Raw genomic sequence first — 21,012 nt, 5'->3', positions numbered from 1 at the left:
GAATACCTTCAGGCGTATGTCCGAAGGTTCCTACGTCTGAGGGCACAGGCACCAACAGTGCCCAATGAAATTGTCATTGAGGCCATGATTAAGGGGCTTCGGCCGGGACCTTCAGCTCAGTACTTTGCCAGGAAGCCTCCTCAAACTTTGGAGAAGCTGCTCCAGAAGATGGACGAGTATATTCGAGCTGACAATGACTTCCGCCAAAGAAGGGAGGAAGCTTACAGGTTCTCTGAATTGACCAGGGGCTTCAGAGGCAGATTCCATCCGAGGCACGTCAGGTCAATTCACAACTCTGCTCAGAGTGATGATAAAGGGAGTCAACAGCAAAGGCCACATTACTCCTCGCAAGCTTCGGGGCAGCAGCAAAGCTCTTTCCGGCCGCCAGTTCCAAGGGGCAGAGGCGCTAGGGGCTTCGGAGGAAGATTTGGGGATCAGCCAAGGAAAATTTATTGTTTATTCTGTGGTGAGGACAAGGGCCATACCACCAGGATGTGCCATGTTACCATCCAGAAGCAAAAGGAGATAGCAGAAGCTGCAGTGCAACAGAGTCAGCCGAAGCAAGTCATGCATACTGCTTCGTACCATTCACCTTATATTCCAGAATATGTAGGCAACCACCTTGCAGCTTCTGTTGCTTCGGCAAGCCAACCCCAAGCATCTTGGCAACAGCCTCCACCTCCACCACCAATGCAACGAGGCTAGCAGCCAGAAGGGAGTCAGCACACTCACCTTCAACGGGACTTCAGAGAAGAATCCGAAGCTCGCACAGTCAATAGCACTGTGCTAGAGTCGAAGCACATTTACTGACAAATATCCTACCCCGACATCAGTTTTTTGCATTCAGTATTATTTTCTTTTTAATAAGGAACAATTATGGGAGGCTTAAGTGTTTTTTGTCGTTTTTAATCTCTTGTAACAGTTTCGCTTTTTACCATAATGAACATATATCTTCTCCATAGGCTTAAGTTGCCGAAGCATAAGAATTTATGGTGGCAAGGAGGACCTTCGAATTATCAAAAAATTTGTTCTAAAGAACGCAGCGTAATTTCTTCGAAGCAGCAAAAAGTCGTTCCTAAGGGAGCGCAGTGTAAGTTTTTTTCTCAAAAGTCGTTCTGAAGGGAATGCAGAGCTTACAGCGAAAAATAAACGCTGATTCCGCTGAAAGTAAAAGGCGAAGAAGCTCCTAAGGGAGGCTTACAGTGAAAAACCGTCGACCTTTGGCAAATATCATTTTGCATAACATCACATCATTACATCATTCGCATAGCATAACATCATACATCATATTGCATCAACAACACAAAGAAGGGGGTCTCAGTATTGACATTCGAAAATTGTTTCGAAGAAATAGTGACAAGGCACAAAAAATAGCTATTGAAGAGTTATACCTTTGTCAAATGGAAAGAACTATTGGTTATTAATTCTACGAAGATTGGTTACTGATCATATGAGAACACGGATATTATTTACGAAGCATGAAAAGAAGGGAAGGTGTTTTTTCGCCAAAGGCTCAAAAACGGTATGTATATGAAGTTTCATGCATCGTAAAGAATAGAACCATAAATAGTTAATATATTACATTCAAAGTTACAAAATATTACACATATTTCTCAAACAAACATTACATTCTAAATGTTTTTACAAAAGCATCTAATCTTCCCTTAGGACTACTTCTGCAGCTTCGTTTAGTAGCTGATCAACAACTTTATCCATGATGGCTTCGGCCATTTTCCTAATTTCGTCATCCCCCTTCGCGTGGGGGCCCGCAGATGGCTCAGCAGGTTCTGAGGGAAGAGAAGATACGGCTATATTACTATTACAAACCGTGAACAAGTTCGAAATCAAAAAATTACAACAAAGAGTCAAAAACCACTAGTCAATACCTATTTGCCCTTCGGGCTCTGCACTTTTCTCAGTGGTCTCTGCTACTTTTCTAGCATCATGAATGCCTTTTTCGCTTTTTCGAATAATTTCTTGGGCCATTTCCCGGTCACCATTGTCCCAGATGTCGGTGAAAAATTTTGTACCGACCAGGCTTGCTTCGACCGAGGGGTCTTTTATATCTTCGGAGGATAAGGCGGCTTCGGATTGTGCCAGAAATTTCACATGGTCACAGCCTTTCCTCACCAAAATTGTAGCAATCCCCCTGGCACCCGAAAAGGCACATATGTCTCCGCGGCTATTTAAAATTTCTTCAAAGGCCTCAGCTTCGTGGCTGATCCATTCGATTGGGCCTTCGGGGTCACCCCTTACAAAGTTCTCTTCACTTGAGAAAGCTCCAACGCTGGCGAAGCTAGTTTTTACTTTTTTAACACATTCTATAGATTTTTCATAGCATCTTTTCTTAGATGCACGAAGCTCTTCAGTGCTTTTTTCCAAATGGTTTGCCCATTGTTCACTGATTTCTCGTTTTGTTTCTTCAAGTGTGCGTTCCTCTTTAGCTCTGGCTAGTTGTTTTCGGAGATCTTCAATCTCACGCCTCTGAGCGTCAGCTTGAATTTTAAAAGTAGCTTCGTCTTCTTTTATTCTGTTTATCAATGAATGCAATATTTTATCTTTTTCGAGACCTTCGTTCCTTAGTTCAATTACTTCAGAACGAAGGTTGCTCAGGGCCATAACACACCCTGTGTCTTCGGCATCTTTTTGGGCCCTGAGGGCATTGCTAAGTAGAAGGCCCTGCAAAGAAAGATGTGTGTGCGTCAATAAATTTAAGCAAACGAAAAAATTTTGTTTCAAGAAAAAATACGAAAATCTCATTTTTTACACCTTTAAGCTATTATACGCCAGGCTGTCGGCTAGCTCGTCTTTTGACAGCACCAAAAGCCCGTCTTCTAGTGTTGGGAATCCGAAGCTCTTGGTCATCTCCCGACAGACAGAAATCTCCTTGCTGTCAGGGAGACAATACAAAAAGTCTTCTTCTCCACTACCGTTGAATATCAACGCCCCCTTTGGATATTTCAATTTTTGGGCGTAAAACTGGGCCTCTTGCTTTTCTTTTTCAGACAATTTTTTCCCCGAAGCATGACATAAAATATAATCGAAGGCTTCGACAGAAGCTTCGGGGGCGGCAGTACCAGTTTCTTCAGCCGAAATTTGTTCTGTTATTTCTATTTCTTTGGCTTCCAAGGATTTCACCTTGGTGGGCTCTGAAGGCCCAGCTTCAGTCTCAGATTGATGTTGCCTTGAAGCTTCGGCAACAAAGGCTTCAGTGTGCACTTCGGAAGTTTCAACAATTTTCTTCGGAGTTGTGCTTGAAGACTTAATTGTCTCCAAAACATTCAGCACATTAACCATCCTTTTTCTTTTGGGGGTCACTGCTGGACCCTTTTGGCTGCCTCAATTTTTGCTGAAGGACTTAGAACTTCTGAAGTCTTTGTTTCTTCAGCCCTCGGTTCTTCTATTTTTTCCGTCACCGGCACTTCGGCCAGCCCTTCAATATTCGGCAGGGGAGTTGGTTCTTTAGCTTCAGTGGCCGAAGAGGTCTCACCGACAAACTCAGGCACTGTGGCCGGTTCAATATAACGTGGCCGGTGTGTGAGAACCTTTACCCTTTTCCTCTTCGGCGCCGGCTCGCTAGGAGCGGCTGAAGCAGCTTCCTTCACAGAAGATGTATTCTTTCTTTTTTGACCCCGCATTGGATAACGATAGTCGGGGTAGACGAACCCAATTGCATCGAATACTCGGTTGAGTCTCTTCTTCATTCGGCCTCCGAAGGCCGCTGATAGTGCAGTGTCTTCGGCCTTCGAGTATAATCCAAGCAATTCATCACTTATGGCCTCAATACTTTTTAGCCAGTCATCATCTGGCTCGACGAATTTATGTCCATATTGGAATGTGTATTTCAGCCTAACTAATCCACCTTCGTCAGTTTCTCTAATGGTCTCCTTCGGCATTTCCCACTTTTCTACAAGTGGCCATATTCTGAAGGCAATGTGTTCTTGGACCAAATCCCTTGTCCCTATAAAAGAGCAAACCACGCCGAAGGCTCTCTGGCATTCTTCGGCTGCTTCATCCATTTCCACCTTCGGCCTCCGGAGGCCGAAGCGTTGCCAGATAGGGCGCATAATGATATCTTTAATATCTTCCCGTGTTTTCAAGTCATTCTTCACATAAAACCATTCCGTCATCCAGTCGCTGGGCCATCTCTTTCGAAAGGTTGGCACGGGACAGCTTGACCCAGACCGGGCACCGAAGCTGTAGCAGCCAAAATTGTTGTGATACTGCTCTTTACCCCAAGGTTTTGTCTCATACAATAGCTCATGTATGTTGCAGAAACTTTTTGCATTTGGTTCTAAACCTTGGCTCCTCACGGCCCAGACGAAGATGCCCATTCTTATGATTGCTTCGGGAGTAAGTTGATGAAAGTAGATTTCAAATATCTTCAGTACTTCCATGACAAAACTGCTCAAGGGAAACCGCAGTCCAGCCTTTAAGAAGCTTCGGAAGATTATGACTTCATTCTCTTCGGGGGTAGGCACAGTCTTCTCCCCGTCATCTGCCCTCACAATAGACATGTCTCGAAAATATCTTCCCCTCATGTTATCAAGATGACTCTGTTTAATGCTCGATTTTCCGAAGACTGTGTGACTTGGTCGCCACGGTCGATCTTCGGAGTCTTCACCCCCACTTTCTACATCATAGCTATCACTGTCACCGGTGTCTTCAGATAAACCCTCCAAGGTCTCCCTAGTGATCTTCTCTGTATTGGTCTTTGCTATTGATTGAAGAAAGCCGAGATGCATCTCCTCAGAAAGGCTCAGCTTCGATTCAGCAACAACTTTCTTATCTTCAGACATCTTCGCAAACGCTGAGAAAGTGCTCTCAAATCCGAAGCTTAAAAATTTAAAAAGCCAAGCAAGTGTTGTTGCGCACAGGCTAAAAGTTGAGTGAGCAAGAGCAGATGGCAAGAAAGCGTACCAAATAGACTCGTTGTGAGCTCTTATTTATACACCTAGTGCGTTGAAAACTGGAGGGTCCCGCTTGTCAATGACTGTTGCTATTCTAGCAAAGGGAAGGTGTTTTTTGGACCTTCGGCTTAAAGCCTTCGTCCATGTCGCAATATGAATTTATTATTCCAGCAAATTAATATTGCGAGGGGCTACTGTTGGGGGCCTTCGGCTTCCGAAGGTCCTCAAAAACATGATTTGACAATGTTTTCCAAGTGAAATATGTGAACTGGTATCTTCGGAATCGGGTTATGAATATGCAAGAGTATGGTCAGGACGAAGCTTGAGTGAGACGGAAGGCGATTATGACGAAGGATAAGATGATCACGAAGCTATGCGCAGAAAAGCTTCGGCATGACATCAGAAAAGGGGAACCGACTTAAAGATGAAAATGCAAATTAGACCCGAAGAATTACTATAGAGTTATTGATAAATGTAAAGGGCATTAATGTAATCCTACACGGGCTGCGTCCCTTGCCTATAAATAGATGAACAGTACTCCCGTACTGTTCACACGGACTTGGCATTCGCTTTTCGCATCACACCTGTACCTTTACTTTCCGTCAATCCGAAGGTACATTTATAATTTGTTATTATGAATATGATAATAAGTTGACGATAATATCTATATTATTTCTCGTATTTCATATACAAATTCTTCCTTATCATCTATCTAGTTTACGAAGGTTTCTTCCTTCATAACCTTCGTCCGAAATTCATTATATCCGAAGGGGCATAATGTCTTGAAGGACGAAGGATCTTTATATTTAACACTTTTTATGTTGCCTTGTTCTTAACTCTTAGCATTTGAGAACAAGTCTCCAACAGGCGCGGTTGGCGGCCTTGGGAGGCAGGGGAGGGCGGCGGCTCCTTACATGGGCCTTAGTGGGCTTTAGGGGTTAGGGTTAGGGTTTTCTTCTTCTTTTTTTCTTTTCTAATTTCAAAAACATATTTTTAAATAACCCTAAAATTCGTAATAATTATTTCAAAATTATTTATAAATAAAATATTTATTTTTGGACTAATAATTATATTATTTATTTGGATTTTTATTTAAGAAGAAATGCTAATCGATATCCAAAATCAATCATGAGAAATAAAAAATTATTCTAAATGCAATTAAAAATCAAACACTTAAAAGCAAATTCATTACCATAATTACCATTAATAACTAACTGCATTATTTTTATTTGATGATTTTTATAGTGTTACAGGAACTTACTCTTGTCACACTCGAAGGTGTAACCATAGGTTTATTACATCAAGCTGAAGGTTAAATCTTCCTGTATTGTCTTTTTAAAAAGAAAATATAAAAGCAAAAAGATTAAAAATATAACAAATTGGAGCTCTCTTTTGGGCGAAACGTTGTGCCATCTTCAGTAGATGTGACTTGACTCGGGCACAGTACTGTTAACTGTGCGAGCTTCGGAATGTCTCCCGAAGGTCACGTTGTTGCTGAGACCGAAGATGCCCTTCTGGCTGCTGATCATGACTTGGGGCAAGTGCCAGTGGTGGTAACTGAGCCCAAGAAGCTTGAGAGTGACTTGCCGAAGCGGCAGAAGCAATAGGCTGTTGATTGCCTATGTACTCCGGGATATACGGAGAGTAGCACGAAGCAGTATGCAGGACCTGCTTCGGCTGATTTTGCCGTGCTTTGGCTTCAGCAATTTCCTTCTGCTTCTAGACTGCTTTGGATCCAAATGCCCATCATACATGGGTAGCTGAGGTGGCTTGTAGAATGGTGGCCACGGGGTAGCCTACAATTCTGCTGCCAAAGGAGAAGCATCATCGAAAGCAAAGTTGGCATGGTGAAAATCGTCGTACCATTCATCTTCATTGATTGGACTTTCTTGACAAAGCTCCCTATGTTGGGGCCTTCGGTCTTGGTCATCCTTAGTGAGATGACGTATTTCCTTAGCTGTTTCGTCAATCTTCCTTTGAAGGTCGGCCAGCCGAAGCATTTTTCCTTCTTCCTCTGTACATGCTGGTGAATCGCTTCTAAGTCCCTGATCTCCTAGTCCAATTCCTCATGAAGTGTTGGGCTAGTAGCCTTTCTCTTCTGACTGCTAACTTCTCGTAGGGAGAGTGTGTCCTGATTTGTGTCACTGTTGTCTTCTTCGGCGGCATGACGAAGGTGGATGCTTGCCGAAGGTGGTCGTTCAGGTTTACTAGAGCTGGGTGCCAATGTTGGTCAATCGTTCTCAAATGCTATGAATCAAGAACAAGGCAACACAATCATTAAGGATTAAGGATCTTCATCTTCCGAAGCAATATCTCCATATGGGGATAATACCCATCAGACAAAGATCATGAAAGACATGCATTCATTATTTAATACATGAATGGAAATATGAAAGGATAAAGATGAAGACTGGATCTTTATTGATTTATTTATATTCATATTCCATAAAACATAAATGAATATTTAATAGTATTAATATTACATTGATACCTTCGGTTTGCTCGAAGGTGCGGATGCGAGAAAGCGATTACAATCCAGCGTGAACAATACGGTGCTACTGTTCATCTATTTATAGGCATGGGACACAACCCGAGTGAAAGTACATTTATGCCCTTTACATTCATCTATAATCATAACATGAATTATTAAGGATCAAATAGTCTTTGTCCCTTTTTGGTCATCATCGTACTGGTCTTCATCACCACTTCAAGTCGAAGGTCTTTTGGCTATAGCTTCGTCGTCCATTTTCATCACCTTCGAGTTACACCATTTCCCTTGTCACGAGAGAAGACCTTCATTTCGAAGCCAAAGCCTCTTGTAATAATCCACGTCATACTGAAAACATATGGTCAATCATGTTTTTGAGGACCTTGGGGAAGAGGAAGGCCCCCAATAGTACTTTTCGCGGATCGAGCTTGTTATGAAAAAATAATCTAGCACTGCGAAGGGGCTACTATTGGGGTCTTCTTCCCTGCCAAAGGTCCTCAAGACAAAGACATCATCAGAAAAGTGATTTTGAGGACTCTCTCTCTGCCGAAGGTCCTCAAGACGAAGATCTTGTCTAGAAGCAACAACGACGATTACCGAAGCTACCACCCAAGGACGACAGCTTCAGCTTAGCCCAAGTCGAGGAGAAAAAGACTAGCTAGTTCCTAGTGATTTATGTTACAATTATGAACAATTGTTAAAGTTATAAATGTACTTTTATCTGGGTTGTGTCCCGTGCCTATAAATAGGTGAACAGTACCCCCATAATGTTCACGCTGGATTGTAATCGCTCTCGCGTCTGCACCTTCGAACTAGCCGAAGGTATCAATATAATCTAAATTTTGTAAATGTTCATGTGTATATTATGAAATACATATGTAAATGAGCCAATGGATTACATTCATTGTCTCTATGTACTCTTATTCTCATGAATGATGAAGGCTTGTCCTTCATGACCTTCATCTGAAGATCATTATATCCAAGAGGAGATAACGCTTCGGAGGATGAAGGTCCTTAATCCTTAACAATTGTGTTGCCTTGTTCTTGATTCATAGTGTTGGTCCTTGTTCTTGGATGCTATACACCAAGAACAAAGCAACACAATTGTTAACGATTAGAGACCTTTGTCCTTCAAAGCATTATCTCCCCTGGGATATAATGATCTTCAGATGAAGGTCATGAAGGGCATACCTTCATCATTTTAGTGAACAAAATGTAAGTAGAGACGTATGAAACACAAAAGAATGTAAACAATCATCACAAGAAAAATTATACAGAATTGGAGAAGGTGTTGTATGCTGTTTTGATGGCCTCCAGGAAGCTTCGGCACTATTTTCAAGCATACAATATAGTTGTCCCTTCTTCACAACCATTGAAGGATATTATGAGAAATAGAGAAGCTACTGGAAGGGTTGGAAAATGGGCTACGGAACTCAATGAGTTCTGCATTGATTATGTGCATAGATCTTCGATTTAGTCCCAAGCGTTAGCAGACTTCATTGCTGATTGGACGCCAGGGGCTCAGGAAGAAGAAGCGAGTAAAGATGCTGAAGTTTGGACAGTATTCTGCGATGGTTCTTGGGGAACCTTCGGGGCAGGAGCAGCCACTGTGTTGGTTGCACCCTCCAAAGTTAAAACTTGCTATGCAGCAATACTTGATTTCAGTTGCACAAATAACATTGCTGAGTATGAAGCTTTGCTCTTGGGTCTTCGGAAGTTAAAGGCAATGGGAATTAGAAGGGAAGTTCTTAAAACTGATTCCTAGGTTATTTCTAGTCATATTGACAAGAGTTGTAAAGCAAGAGACCCAAAGCTTGAAAAATATTAAGACACGGTCCGAAGGATTGAGACTTCCTTTGAAGGGTTTTCTGTCAATAATATTCCTCGAGGAGAAAATGAACATGCTGATTTGCTAGCCAAGTCAGCAGCACAAGGGATGCCCTTACCTTCGGAAGTATTTTTCGAAACAATAAAAGCCCCTTCGGTTGAACTTCTTGAAAGAGCAGTCCTCAATATATCCCCTGTTTATAGTGAAGACTGGAGAACTGAGATCATCTCTTTCCTTCAGGGTAACTTTCTTTCAGATGACGAAGCTTATAACAGGAGGATAGAGGCAAGAGCTCGACCATATGTTATAATAGAAGGGGAACTGTACAAGCATGGGGTCTGTTCTCCATTACTTAAGTGTTTATCCAGAGCCGAAGGTATAGAATTGATGAAGGAAATACACGCAAGCCTGTGTGGATCTCACATTGGATCTAGGCCTTTGCATGGAAAAGTTTTTCGTCAAGGATTTTATTGGCCAAAGGCAGCTTCAGATGCAGCGGAGTTAGTCCAAAAGTGCGAAGGCTGTCAGAAATGTGCAAGAGATAAAAAACAACCTTCGTCTTTAACCCATCTAATACAACCCACTTGGCCATTGCAAAGGTGGGGCCTTGATTTGTTAGGTCCGTTACCACCAACACAAGGGAACTTAAGATATGTTGTAGTGGCAGTGGAATATTTTTCTAAATGGATTGAGGCAAAGCCTTTAGCCACAATTACTTCGGCTACTATTCAAAAGTTTTTCTGGCAAAATATTGTCTGTCGCTTCGGAGTGCTGAAGACTATTACTGTGGATAATGGAACGCAGTTTGATTCCGAAGCTTTCAGAGAATTTTGTGAACAAATTGGCACGAAGATCCATTTTGCATCAGTTCGGCATCCGGAGTCAAATGGACTTGTTGAAAGGGCTAATGGCATCATAATGACAGGAATAATGAAATTAATCTTCAATCAGCCTAGGGGAAAGTCGCCAGACGAATTAATCAAAGTGGTGTGGAGCCACAACACAACAATATCAAGATCAACAGGTTTTACACCATTCAAATTATTGTTTGGTGACGAAGCAATAACTCCAGAAGAAGCCAAAGCAGGATCAATAAGAACAGTAGCTTCGGCAGAAGACGAAGCTGAAGCTGATTACTCTGTGGAAAAAGATGCTATAGAGGGGATCAGGCTTCAAGCTGTGGAAAACATCAATAAATACCAAGCTGAAACAATAAAATGGCGTGATAGAAAGGTTCGGTTAAAGAACATTAAACCAGGACATTTGGTGCTTCGAAGAGTAGCCAACCCAGAGACAGTAGGCAAGTTACAGCTGAAGTGGGAAGGACCTTTTCTGGTGGCATCTTCGTCAAGACCTGGTTCCTACAGATTGAAGGATATGGACGGCAACAACATTCCTAGATCATGGAATGCGGATGAGCTTCGGCGATATTATGTTTAGCTTGATGTAATTTTTTCTATTCTTTCTTGTGGCACCCTTTTCCTTTCCGAAGGGGGAGAAAGGTTTTTAATGGGGCCACAACATGTAATTTTTCTTTTTCTTATTTCAATCCTACAAGAGTAATATCCCCCAAAGATGTAAATGTAAAAGCTGAGAACGCACCATCGAGTGCAAAGGAAAAAGAAAAGAAAACAGGGAGAAGCTCAAAAGTCGTTCATAAGGGAATGCAGAGCTTGCAGCGAAAAATAAACGCTGATTCCGCCGAAAGTAAAAGGCGAAGAAGCTCCTAAGGGAGGCTTGCAGCGAAAAATAAACGCTGATTCCGCCGAAAGTAAAAGGCGAAGAAGCTCCTAAGGGAGGCTTACAGCGAAAAGTCAGCGCTGATACACCGAAAAGTAAACGGTGAAGCCGAAAAATAAAAGGCAAAAAGATTTGAGTCATTCCCAAGGGAATGAAGGATATGATTATGGTTTCGAATATATATTCGGATATTCACTTGCACGATACATTACATCATGACATTTGCATTCATAAACATTCATTTAGACATATATAGGATCATTATCATCATATCATACAGAAAAGGAAGATGCTTCGGCTATGAGGAAAAAACTTCGGAGAAAGAGGAAATTTTCATGCTTCGTTGTGTACGAAAAGAAGGGAAGGTGTTTTTCTCCTTCGGCTCAAAAATAAAATTTCATCCACAGCAAAGCAGATCGTACACGGATAAAGGGGAAAAGATATATTACAAGGTATGCACAAATTTACATAAGTTTCTTTACAATTATATTACAAAAGTTTCTCTAGAATTTTTTGCAGAAAAGTCTTTCGGAGCATCTGTTAAGCTTCAGCTCGTCATTCTTCAGCTTCATCATCATGTACGTATTAAAACGGAATGAGAAAGGTGCAGAATTCAAGGAGAAGGTAAAAGTAACAAGTATAAGTTTCTCACTGGCTTAAGGTGGCTCCGAGCTTCGTCACCAGCCATTTTCGCCCGCCGTTTATCCAAATATGGGTCATAAATCTGTTCCCTATGCTTCGGGCTAGGCTGGGGATGTCAACCAAATCTGCCGGTGATAAACTAAAGTTTGGTCTATTTACAATTTTCCCGTGCGTGCAGCCAGCCTTCAGGAAAGCAGTAGCCGTGCCTCGAGAAGCTAACAGGGCGCAGAAATCGGCATGCCCAGCGATAACTTCGTCAAGTGCATCAACTTCGCCCTCAATGTATACAAAGGTGCTTGGCAGGTTTTCAGCTGAAGGTGTAAACTTATCAGAGCTGGCTCCAATTGAGTAAAACACAGCCTTCAGCCGCTGCACGCAGCGGTTGCCAAAATCTAAGCATTTTTCCTGAAGCTCCTTCAATGATTTCTGCAAAGTTGAATTCTTCTCAATTTCGGTCTTGAGATTTGTTTCGAGACTCTTCTTTTCTTGCTCAGATTTTTCTGATTTTATAAGTAATTCGCTGTTCAATTTATCAATTTCGGCTTGAGCTTCAGCCAGCGAACCTTCCACACAATGGATGACGAAGTCTTTCTTTTCTAAAGCAGCTTCGTGATTTTTAACTTTGTTTTCAAGGTCTTGAATGACTAAGTCCTTTTTCTTCAAAGCAGGTTCGTAACTTTCGACTTTGTTTTCTAGATCTTTGATGGTAGCTTCGTTTTTCTCGTCCTCAATATCTTATTGCATCCTCAGCACTTTACTTAGTAGTATACTCTACCAAAACAACCTTCGTCAGAAAACATCTTAATTAAAAAAAACCGGCGATTGTACCTTGAAATTAGCATAGAGCAAGCTACGGCGATATGCTGTCGCTGGTACCTGCAGAGGTCCGCTTCAATCTTCGGCAGACCAACGCTCTTTGAGAAGGTCCTAAAAACCTTGGCCTCGGTTCGATTCCGAAGGCATCTTAGTTTCCCTTCGTTGACTCCGCCGAACAGCAGAGATCCTGGTTTGTATCCACAGGATATAGCATATTTCTTTAGCTCTTCTTTCTCAGCCTCTGATAATTCTTGTCCGAGTATATCTTGAAAATTAAAGTTCTCTTCTTCCAAAGTGTCTTCAATTTGCTCTTTTCCTTTCTCAATTGCCATGTCCACCGTGGCCGCAGTAGCTTCTTCTTCAGCCATTTTCAGAAGTATATTATCAATATCAAGTGTGGTTTCTATATTTGGATCTTCGGCGGTCTCGGTTTCGGCTCCGGTGCCTTCGGCTTCGGTGGATGTGGTTTCGGCAGTAACAATGCTTTCAATAAATTGTATTTTTGACGCCGATGTCGGGGGCGGTGTCTGATGAATGACATCGGCCACTTGGATAATTCTTCGTTTTTTCGGCTTAGCAGGACTTTCTGTTGCCGAAGGTTCTTTTTCCTTCTGAAAAAACTTCGTCAGTTCTGGCGCCAGCGGACTTAGCTTGATAGGCAAAGGTTCAGTCATTACCTTTAGAATCTCTTCCACTTCGGCAGCAGAAGGTGTTGCAGGAGCTTCCTCCTCTTGGGCCGACGTCGTTGGTTTTGGGGATGCAACTTTTCTTTTCTTTGGAGCAGCTATCTTCGGCTCAGGGCTCAGTCTTCTTTTCTCAGAAATTTCTTTGTCCTTTTTAGCCAATTTGGTGCCTTCTTTGTCAAGGACGTTGACAATCCTTTCTCTTCTGGCCTTCGGCATCTCCGCCTAGTTGCTCATAATCAGGGTAATCAAAATTCAAGGCATCTAGCACCTGATTCAATCTTCGTTTCGGGCGAGTGCCGAAGGCCGCAGTCATTAACTAATCTTCTTTCTTAGAGTAATTACCGAGAATATCGTTGCACATAATCTCGATTGTGTCCAACCACTCCTGGCAGGGTGTTTTAAAGTGTTTCTTAAACTTGTAGTGATAAGGCAATCGAACAAGTTCTCCCTTTGTTGAGGACTTGTTCTCAAATGCTTCAAGAACAAGGCAACATAGAAAATGTTAATCGGTTAAGTCCTTCGTCCTACGAAACATTATTTCCCTTGGGATATAATGATTTTCGGACGAAGGTCACAAAGGGCGAACCTTTATAAATGCATTACATATTGGCGAAGAATGAATTACAAGAAACATAAAGAATTACGTAGATCATCATATATCCTTATTATATATAAATAAAAATAACATTGGATTACAGATGTACCTCCAATTTGAAGGAAATGAAAGTACAAGCGTGACGCAAAAGTGAACACCAAATCAGCGTGAACAGTACGGGGGTACTGTTCACCTATTTATAGGCACGGGGTACAACCCATACAAAATTACATACATGCCCTTTACATTTGGTGGTAATTCTATAGTAATCTATCGAGGTCTAAATGGCTTTTTCATCTTCAAGTCGGTTCCCTTTTCTGCGAACATGCCGAAGCTTTCCTGCTTCACAGCTTCGGCGCTGTGTCAACCTTCGTATCTTTTGAGCTTCTCCCTCTCTGATACGAGTCCGAAGATACCTGTTCACACATTATACTCTAGAAACACTGTTAAATCATGTTTTTGAGGACCTTCGGAAGCCGAAGGCCCCCAACAGTAGCCCCTCGCAATATTAATTTGTTAAAATAATAAATTTAGATTGCGACATGGACGAAGGCTTTAAGCCGAAGGTCCGAAAAAACACCTTCCCTTTGCTAGAATAGCAACATTCACTGACAGGCGGGGTCTTTCCATTTTTTCCGCACCGAGCGTATAAATAAGAGCATACCGCGAGCTCATTTGGTACGCTCTCTTGTCACTTGCTCTCGCTCGCTCGATTTTTAGCTTTTGCGCGCTAAGATTCCCTGAGTCTTTAGTTTTAAAGCTTCGGCTTTGAAAACAGTTTTTTAGTATTTCCAAAGATGTCTGGAGACAAGAAAGCTGTTGCTGAGACGAAGCTGTCTCTTGATGAAGAGAAAAAGAAAACTGCTGGTGAGACGAAGCTGACTCTTGATGAGGAGAAAAACTTGGGGTTTCTTATAGCGATGTCGAAGACAAACACGGAAAAAATTACCAAGGAAATTCTGGAAGGCTTGTCTGAGGATACTGGTGACAGTGACAGTTATGATGTGGACAGCGGTAGCGAAGACTCCGAAGATCGTCCCTGGCGACCAAGCCATTCAGTTTATGGTAAATCAACTATCAAAGAGAATCATCTTGTCAACATGAGAGGAAGGTATTTTCGGGATTTGTCCATTGTGAGGGCCGATGAAGGAGAGAAGACTTGTCCACACCTTGAAGAAAATGAAGTCGTAGTATACCGAAGCTTTCTGAAAGCTGGGCTACGATTTCCCTTGAGTAGCTTCGTCGTGGAGGTGTTGAAAATCTTCGAAGTCTATCTTCATCAACTTACTCCCGAGGCAATTATAAGGCTAAATATCTTCGTGTGGGCCGCGAGAAGCCAAGGTCTGAAGCCTGATGCAAGAAGCTTCTGTAATATACACGAATTATTATATGAAACAAAGCCTTGGGGCAAAGAACAGTACCATAATAACTTTGGCTGCTACAGTTTCGTCTCTCGGTCCGGGGCAAGCTGTCCCGTACCAACCTTTCGGAAGAGATGGCCCGGGGATTGGATGACAGAATGGTTTTATGTGAAGAATGACCTATCAGCACGAGAAGATATCAAAGGTATAATTATGCGTCCTATTTGGCAAAGCTTCGGCCTTCGGAGGCCGAAGGTGGAAATGAATGAAGCTGCCGAAGAATGCCAGAGGGCCTTCGGCGTCATCTGCTCTTTTATTGGAACAAGAGATTTAGTACAAGAGCATATTGCCTTCCGGGTTTGGCCTCTTGCGGAGAAATGGGAAATGCCTCAAGAAACCATAAAAGAGGCCGACGAAGGTGGGCTTGTGAGACTGAAGTACACCTTCAAGTTTGGAGATAAATTTACTGAGCCAGATGATGACTGGCTAAAGAGTATTGAAAATTTAAGTGACGAATTGCTTGGTGCTTATTCAAAGGCCGAAGATACTGCGATGTCAGCAGCCTTCGGAGGCCGAAAAAAGAAAAGGCTGAATCGGGTATTTGATGCAATTGGGTTTGTTTACCCTGACTATTGCTACCCCGTCCGAAGGCAGAAAAGAAAGAACACAACCTCTGCAAAAGAAGAAGCTGCAACTGCTCCTAGCGAGCCAGAGCCTGAAAGAAAGAAAATAAAAGTCCTCACTCACCGGCCGCGCTATATCGAACCAGCTTCGGTGCCGGAGTTTACCGAAAAATCTTCTTCGGCTACCGAGGCTAAAAAGCCAACCATACCAGTCACGCCACCTGCAGCTGCAGGGATGACCGAAACGGCGAAAAAGACAGAACTAGAAGAACCGAAGGTTTCGCTGCCAGAAACAAAAGAAATGGCCGAAGCGCCATCCACAGAAAAAATTGGAGAAGTGAAAAAACCAACTGAAGAAAAAGTACCAGAAATTGTGAGTCCTGCAGCAAATGTTGAGACAATAAAAAATCAAAAAGTGCCAGCAGTGACTCCAAAAAGAAGAAGAATGGCCAATGTGCTAGATGTACTAGAAACAATTAAAACTTCAAGCACACCTCCGAAGAAGGCTGCTGCCATTCCTGAAACGACAACTGAAATTTCTGATAACAAAACTCCAGTGCAAGGGACTGAAGCCGAAGCTGGGTCCTCAGAGCCCGCGAAGATAGAATCCTTGGAAACTGAGGAAAAAATAACAAAGCCAACTTTTGTTGAAGAGATCGGAGTCATTGCCCCCGAAGCATCCATCAGAGTTCGTGATTATATTGTTCGTCATGCTTCGGGGAAAAAACTTTCAGAAAAAGAGGAGCAAGAGGCCCAGCATTACGCCCAAAAGCTGAAGTATCCAAAGGGGGCGTTAATATTCAATGGTAGTGGAGAAGAAGACTTTTTGTATTGTCTCCCTGACAACAAGGAAATTTCTGTTTGCCGGGAGATGAGCAAGAGCTTCGGATTCCCAACCTTAGAAGACGGGCTCTCGGTGCTGTCGAAGAACGATTTGGCCGACAGCCTGGCCTACAATAGCTTAAAGGTGCGACAAATGGGATCCTTGTATTCTTTGTTGATACCAAAAAAAACCTTTTGCTTGTTTTATTGAAACACACATACTTTTCTTTGCAGGGCCTGATACTTAGTAATGCCCTCAGGGCACAAAAAGATGCTGAAGACGAAGGGTGTACTATAGCCCTGAGCAACCTTCGTTCCGAAGTAATTGAACTGAGGAACGAAGGCCTCGAAAAAAATAAAATATTACACTCATTGGTAAATAAAATAAAGGAAGACGAAGCTGCGTTCAAGAGTCAGGCTGAAGCTCAGAAACGCGAAATAGAAGATCTTCGGAAACAACTGGCCAGAGCCAGGGAAGAACGTATACTTGAAGAAACAAGGCGAGAGCTCAGCGACCAATGGGCGGATCACTTGGAAGCAACTGTTGAAGAGCTTCGTTCATCCAAGAAGAGGTGCTATAACAAATCTATAGAATGTGTTAAGAAGTTGAAGGCTGGCTTCGCCAGGGTCGGCGCCTTCTCTAGTGAAGAAAACTTTATAAGAGGCAATCCCGAAGGTCCTATTGAATGGATCGACCACGAAGCTGAAGCCTTCGAAGAAATTTTAAATAGCCGTGGGGATATATGTGCTTTCTCTGGGGCCAGAGGAATTGCCACCATTCTAGAGAAGAAGGGTTGTGAACACGTAAAAATCTTAGCACAATCCGAAACTGCTTTGTCCTTTGAAGACGCAAAAGACCCTTCGGCCGAAGCAAGCATAATTGGTGGAAAGTTTTTTACTGATATCTGGGATAATGGTGGCCGAGAAATGGCAGGAGAAATTATTCAAAGAAGTGAAAAGGGCATTCACGATGCTAGAGAAGTGGCTAAGGCTGCTGAAAAGAGCACAGAGCCCGAAGGTCAATTAGGTATTAACTAATAGTTTGTATTGTGTTGTAATTTTTGGTTTTAAGCTTCGTTTTCCGTTTGTAATAGCAACATAGCCGTGTCCTGTCCTTCAGATCCTGCTAAAGCGTCTCCAGGCCCTCAGCCGAAAGGAGACGATGAAATTAAAAAGATGGCCGAAGCAATCATGGACGAAGTCGTCAATCGACTCCTGAATGAGGCTGCAGAAGTTGTTCTAAAAGAAAATTGAACACTATTGTAAAGTAAACTTCTGAATTGTAACATTTTGTAATCCTGAATGTAATATACCCTTTTTATTGCTTAATTCTTTACGATGCATGAAACTTTACACGTACCGCTTTTTGAGTCTTTGACGAAAAAACACCTTCCCTTCTTTTCATGCTTCGTGAAGAAGGATTTTTGTTTGTCACAACAATATCCAGTGTTCTGATGAATAATATCCAGGCTTCTTGACAATGTGAAGCTACTTAGCATGGTTTGCCCTTTTCAAAACATTCTTCCGAAGATCGATGTCACATCCCCTTCTTGTGCTTTATGCAATATGATGTATGATGCTTATGTTATGCGAAATGATGCGATGATGTTATGCTGAGTAAAATGTTGTTTATTCCGAAGATACACGCGTTCCTGTGACAAAACATACAAAAATTTTCATTATAAGCCTCCCTTAGGAGCTTCTTCGCCTTTTACTTCAGCGGAATCAGCGTTGACTTTTCGCTGTAAGCTCTGCATTCCCTTAGGAACGTCTTTGGAGCTTCTTCGCCTTTACTTTTGGCGGAATCAGCGTTGACTTTTCGCTGTAAGCTCTGCATTCCCTTAGGAACGTCTTTGGAGCTTCTTCGCCTTTACTTTTGGCGGAATCAGCGTTGACTTTTCGCTGTAAGCTCTGCATTCCCTTAGGAACGACTTTGGAGCAAAAAACTTACACTGCGTTCCCTTTGGAACGACTTTTTTTGTGACTTCGGCAACTTACTCTGCGTTCCTTAGAACGACTTTTTGCTGTTTCGAATGATTTTCGGTAGTCCGAAGGTCCTCTTGATTATCACAAGTCTTTAAACTTTAACAATTTAAGCCTGAGAAAAATATATTTTCCTTGTGGGAATCAACGAAAGTATTTATATGAAACCTAAACAATATCCTTTATTACAAAAAACAAAACTGGATAGAAAAGATTGCTATTAGGGTAGGATATTTGTCAATAGATGTGCTTTGATCTGGCACGGTGCTATTGACTGTACGAGCTTCGGACTGCTCTCGGAAGTCCCTTTGGTGTGGAGCATACTGGCTCCCTTCTGGCTGCTGTCCTTGCTGTAACGGAGGTGGAGGCGGAGGTTGTTGCCAAGAAGCTTGAGATTGACTCGCCGAAGCAACAGAAACTGCAGGGTGGTTGCCTACATACTCTGGGATGTAGGGCGAGTGATACGAAGCTGTATGCATGACCTGCTTCGGCTGAGCTTGTTGTGCTGCGGCTTCGGCTATTTCCTTTTGCTTCTGGATGGTAACATGACACATCCTGGTAGTATGGCCCTTGTTCTCACCACAGAATAAGCAAAAGATTCTTCTCTGTTGATCGCCAAATCTTCCTCCGAAGCCCCTGGCACCTCTGCCTCTTGGAGCTGGTGGTCGGAAGGGAGCTTGCTGTTGCCCCGAAGCCTGTGAGGAATATTGTGGCCTTTGCTGTTGGCTCCCCTTATCATCACTTTGTGTAGAGTTATGAATTGATCTAACATGCCTCGGGTAAAACCTCCCACCGAAGCCCCTGGTCATTTCAGAAAACCTGAAGGCCTCCTCCCTTCTTTGGCGAAAATCGTTATCGGCCCGAATGTACTCATCCATCTTCTGGAGAAGCTTCTCCAAAGTTTGAGGGGGCTTCCTGGCGAAGTACTGAGCTGACGGTCCTGGCCGAAGCCCCTTGATCATGGCCTCAATGACAATTTCATTGGGCACCGTTGGTGCCTGTGCTCTCAAACGCAAGAACCTTCGGACATACGCCTAAAGGTATTCTTCGTGATCCTGGGTGCACTGGAACAGAGCCTGAGCAGTAACCGGCTTCGTCTGAAACCCTTGGAAGCTAGTTAACAAGAGGTCCTTCAGCTTCTGCCATGAAGTGATCGTTCCTGGTCGAAGGGAGGAATACCAGGTTTGAGCAACACTTCTGACAGCCATAACAAAAGATTTGGCCATGACCGCAGCATTGCCACCATAGGAAGATACTGTTGCCTCGTAGCTCATCAAAAACTACTTCGGGTCTGAGTGGCCATCGAATACGGGAAGCTGAGGAGGCTTGTAGGACGGAGGCCAAGGTGTAGCCTGCAGCTCAGCGGACAGAGGAGAAGCATCGTCAAAGACAAAATTCCCATGATGGAAATTGTCATACCAGTCATCTCCGTTGGGAAAATCCTCCTGATGAAGGTCTTGGTGCTGAGGCCTTCGGTGTTGCTCATCCTGAGCAAGGTGACGAACTTCTTCAGAGGCTTCGTCTATCTGCCTCTGTAGTTCAGCTAGCCTGGCCATCTTTTCTTTCTTCCTCTGCACTTGTTGATGAAGCATCTCCATATCTCTGATTTCTTGATCTAACTCGTCCTCTGGTGGTGACGGGCTAACAGCCTTCCTTTTCTGGCTTCGGGCCTCCCGAAGAGAGACTGTCTCCTGATTGTGGTCCAGCGGTTGTAGAGCTGCAGTCCCAGGTGCTGAAGCTTTCTTCGGCGCCATAACGAAGGTTTATGATCGCCGAAGATAAAAAACTTCAAAGAGTGGAAATGAGTTCACCGGAGGTGGGCGCCAATGTTGAGGACTTGTTCTCAAATGCTTCAAGAACAAGGCAACATAGAAAATGTTAATCGGTTAAGTCCTTCGTCCTACGAAACATTATTTCCCTTGGGATATAATGATTTTCGGACGAAGGTCACAAAGGGCGAACCTTTATAAATGCATTACATATTGGCGAAGAATGAATTACAAGAAACATAAAGAATTACGTAGATCATCATATATCCTTATTATATATAAATAAAAATAACATTGGATTACAGATGTACCTCCAATTTGAAGGAAATGAAAGTACAAGCGTGACGCAAAAGTGAACACCAAATCAGCGTGAACAGTACGGGGGTACTGTTCACCTATTTATAGGCACGGGGTACAACCCATACAAAATTACATACATGCCCTTTACATTTGGTGGTAATTCTATAGTAATCTATCGAGGTCTAAATGGCCTTTTCATCTTCAAGTCGGTTCCCTTTTCTGCGAACATGCCGAAGCTTTCCTGCTTCACAGCTTCGGCGCTGTGTCAACCTTCGTATCTTTTGAGCTTCTCCCTCTCTGATACGAGTCCGAAGATACCTGTTCACACATTATACTCTAGAAACACTGTTAAATCATGTTTTTGAGGACCTTCGGAAGCCGAAGGCCCCCAACACCCTTCTTCTTTTCTCCCTCTAGCTTCGGCATCTCCCACTCCCTCAGTGTTGGGA

Source organism: Zea mays, chromosome 3, assembly GCF_902167145.1.
Source record: "Zea mays cultivar B73 chromosome 3, Zm-B73-REFERENCE-NAM-5.0, whole genome shotgun sequence".
In the NCBI taxonomy this organism is placed as follows: domain Eukaryota; kingdom Viridiplantae; phylum Streptophyta; class Magnoliopsida; order Poales; family Poaceae; genus Zea; species Zea mays.
The sequence above is the reverse complement of the archived record's forward strand: the minus strand, read 5'-3'. Positions refer to the sequence as shown.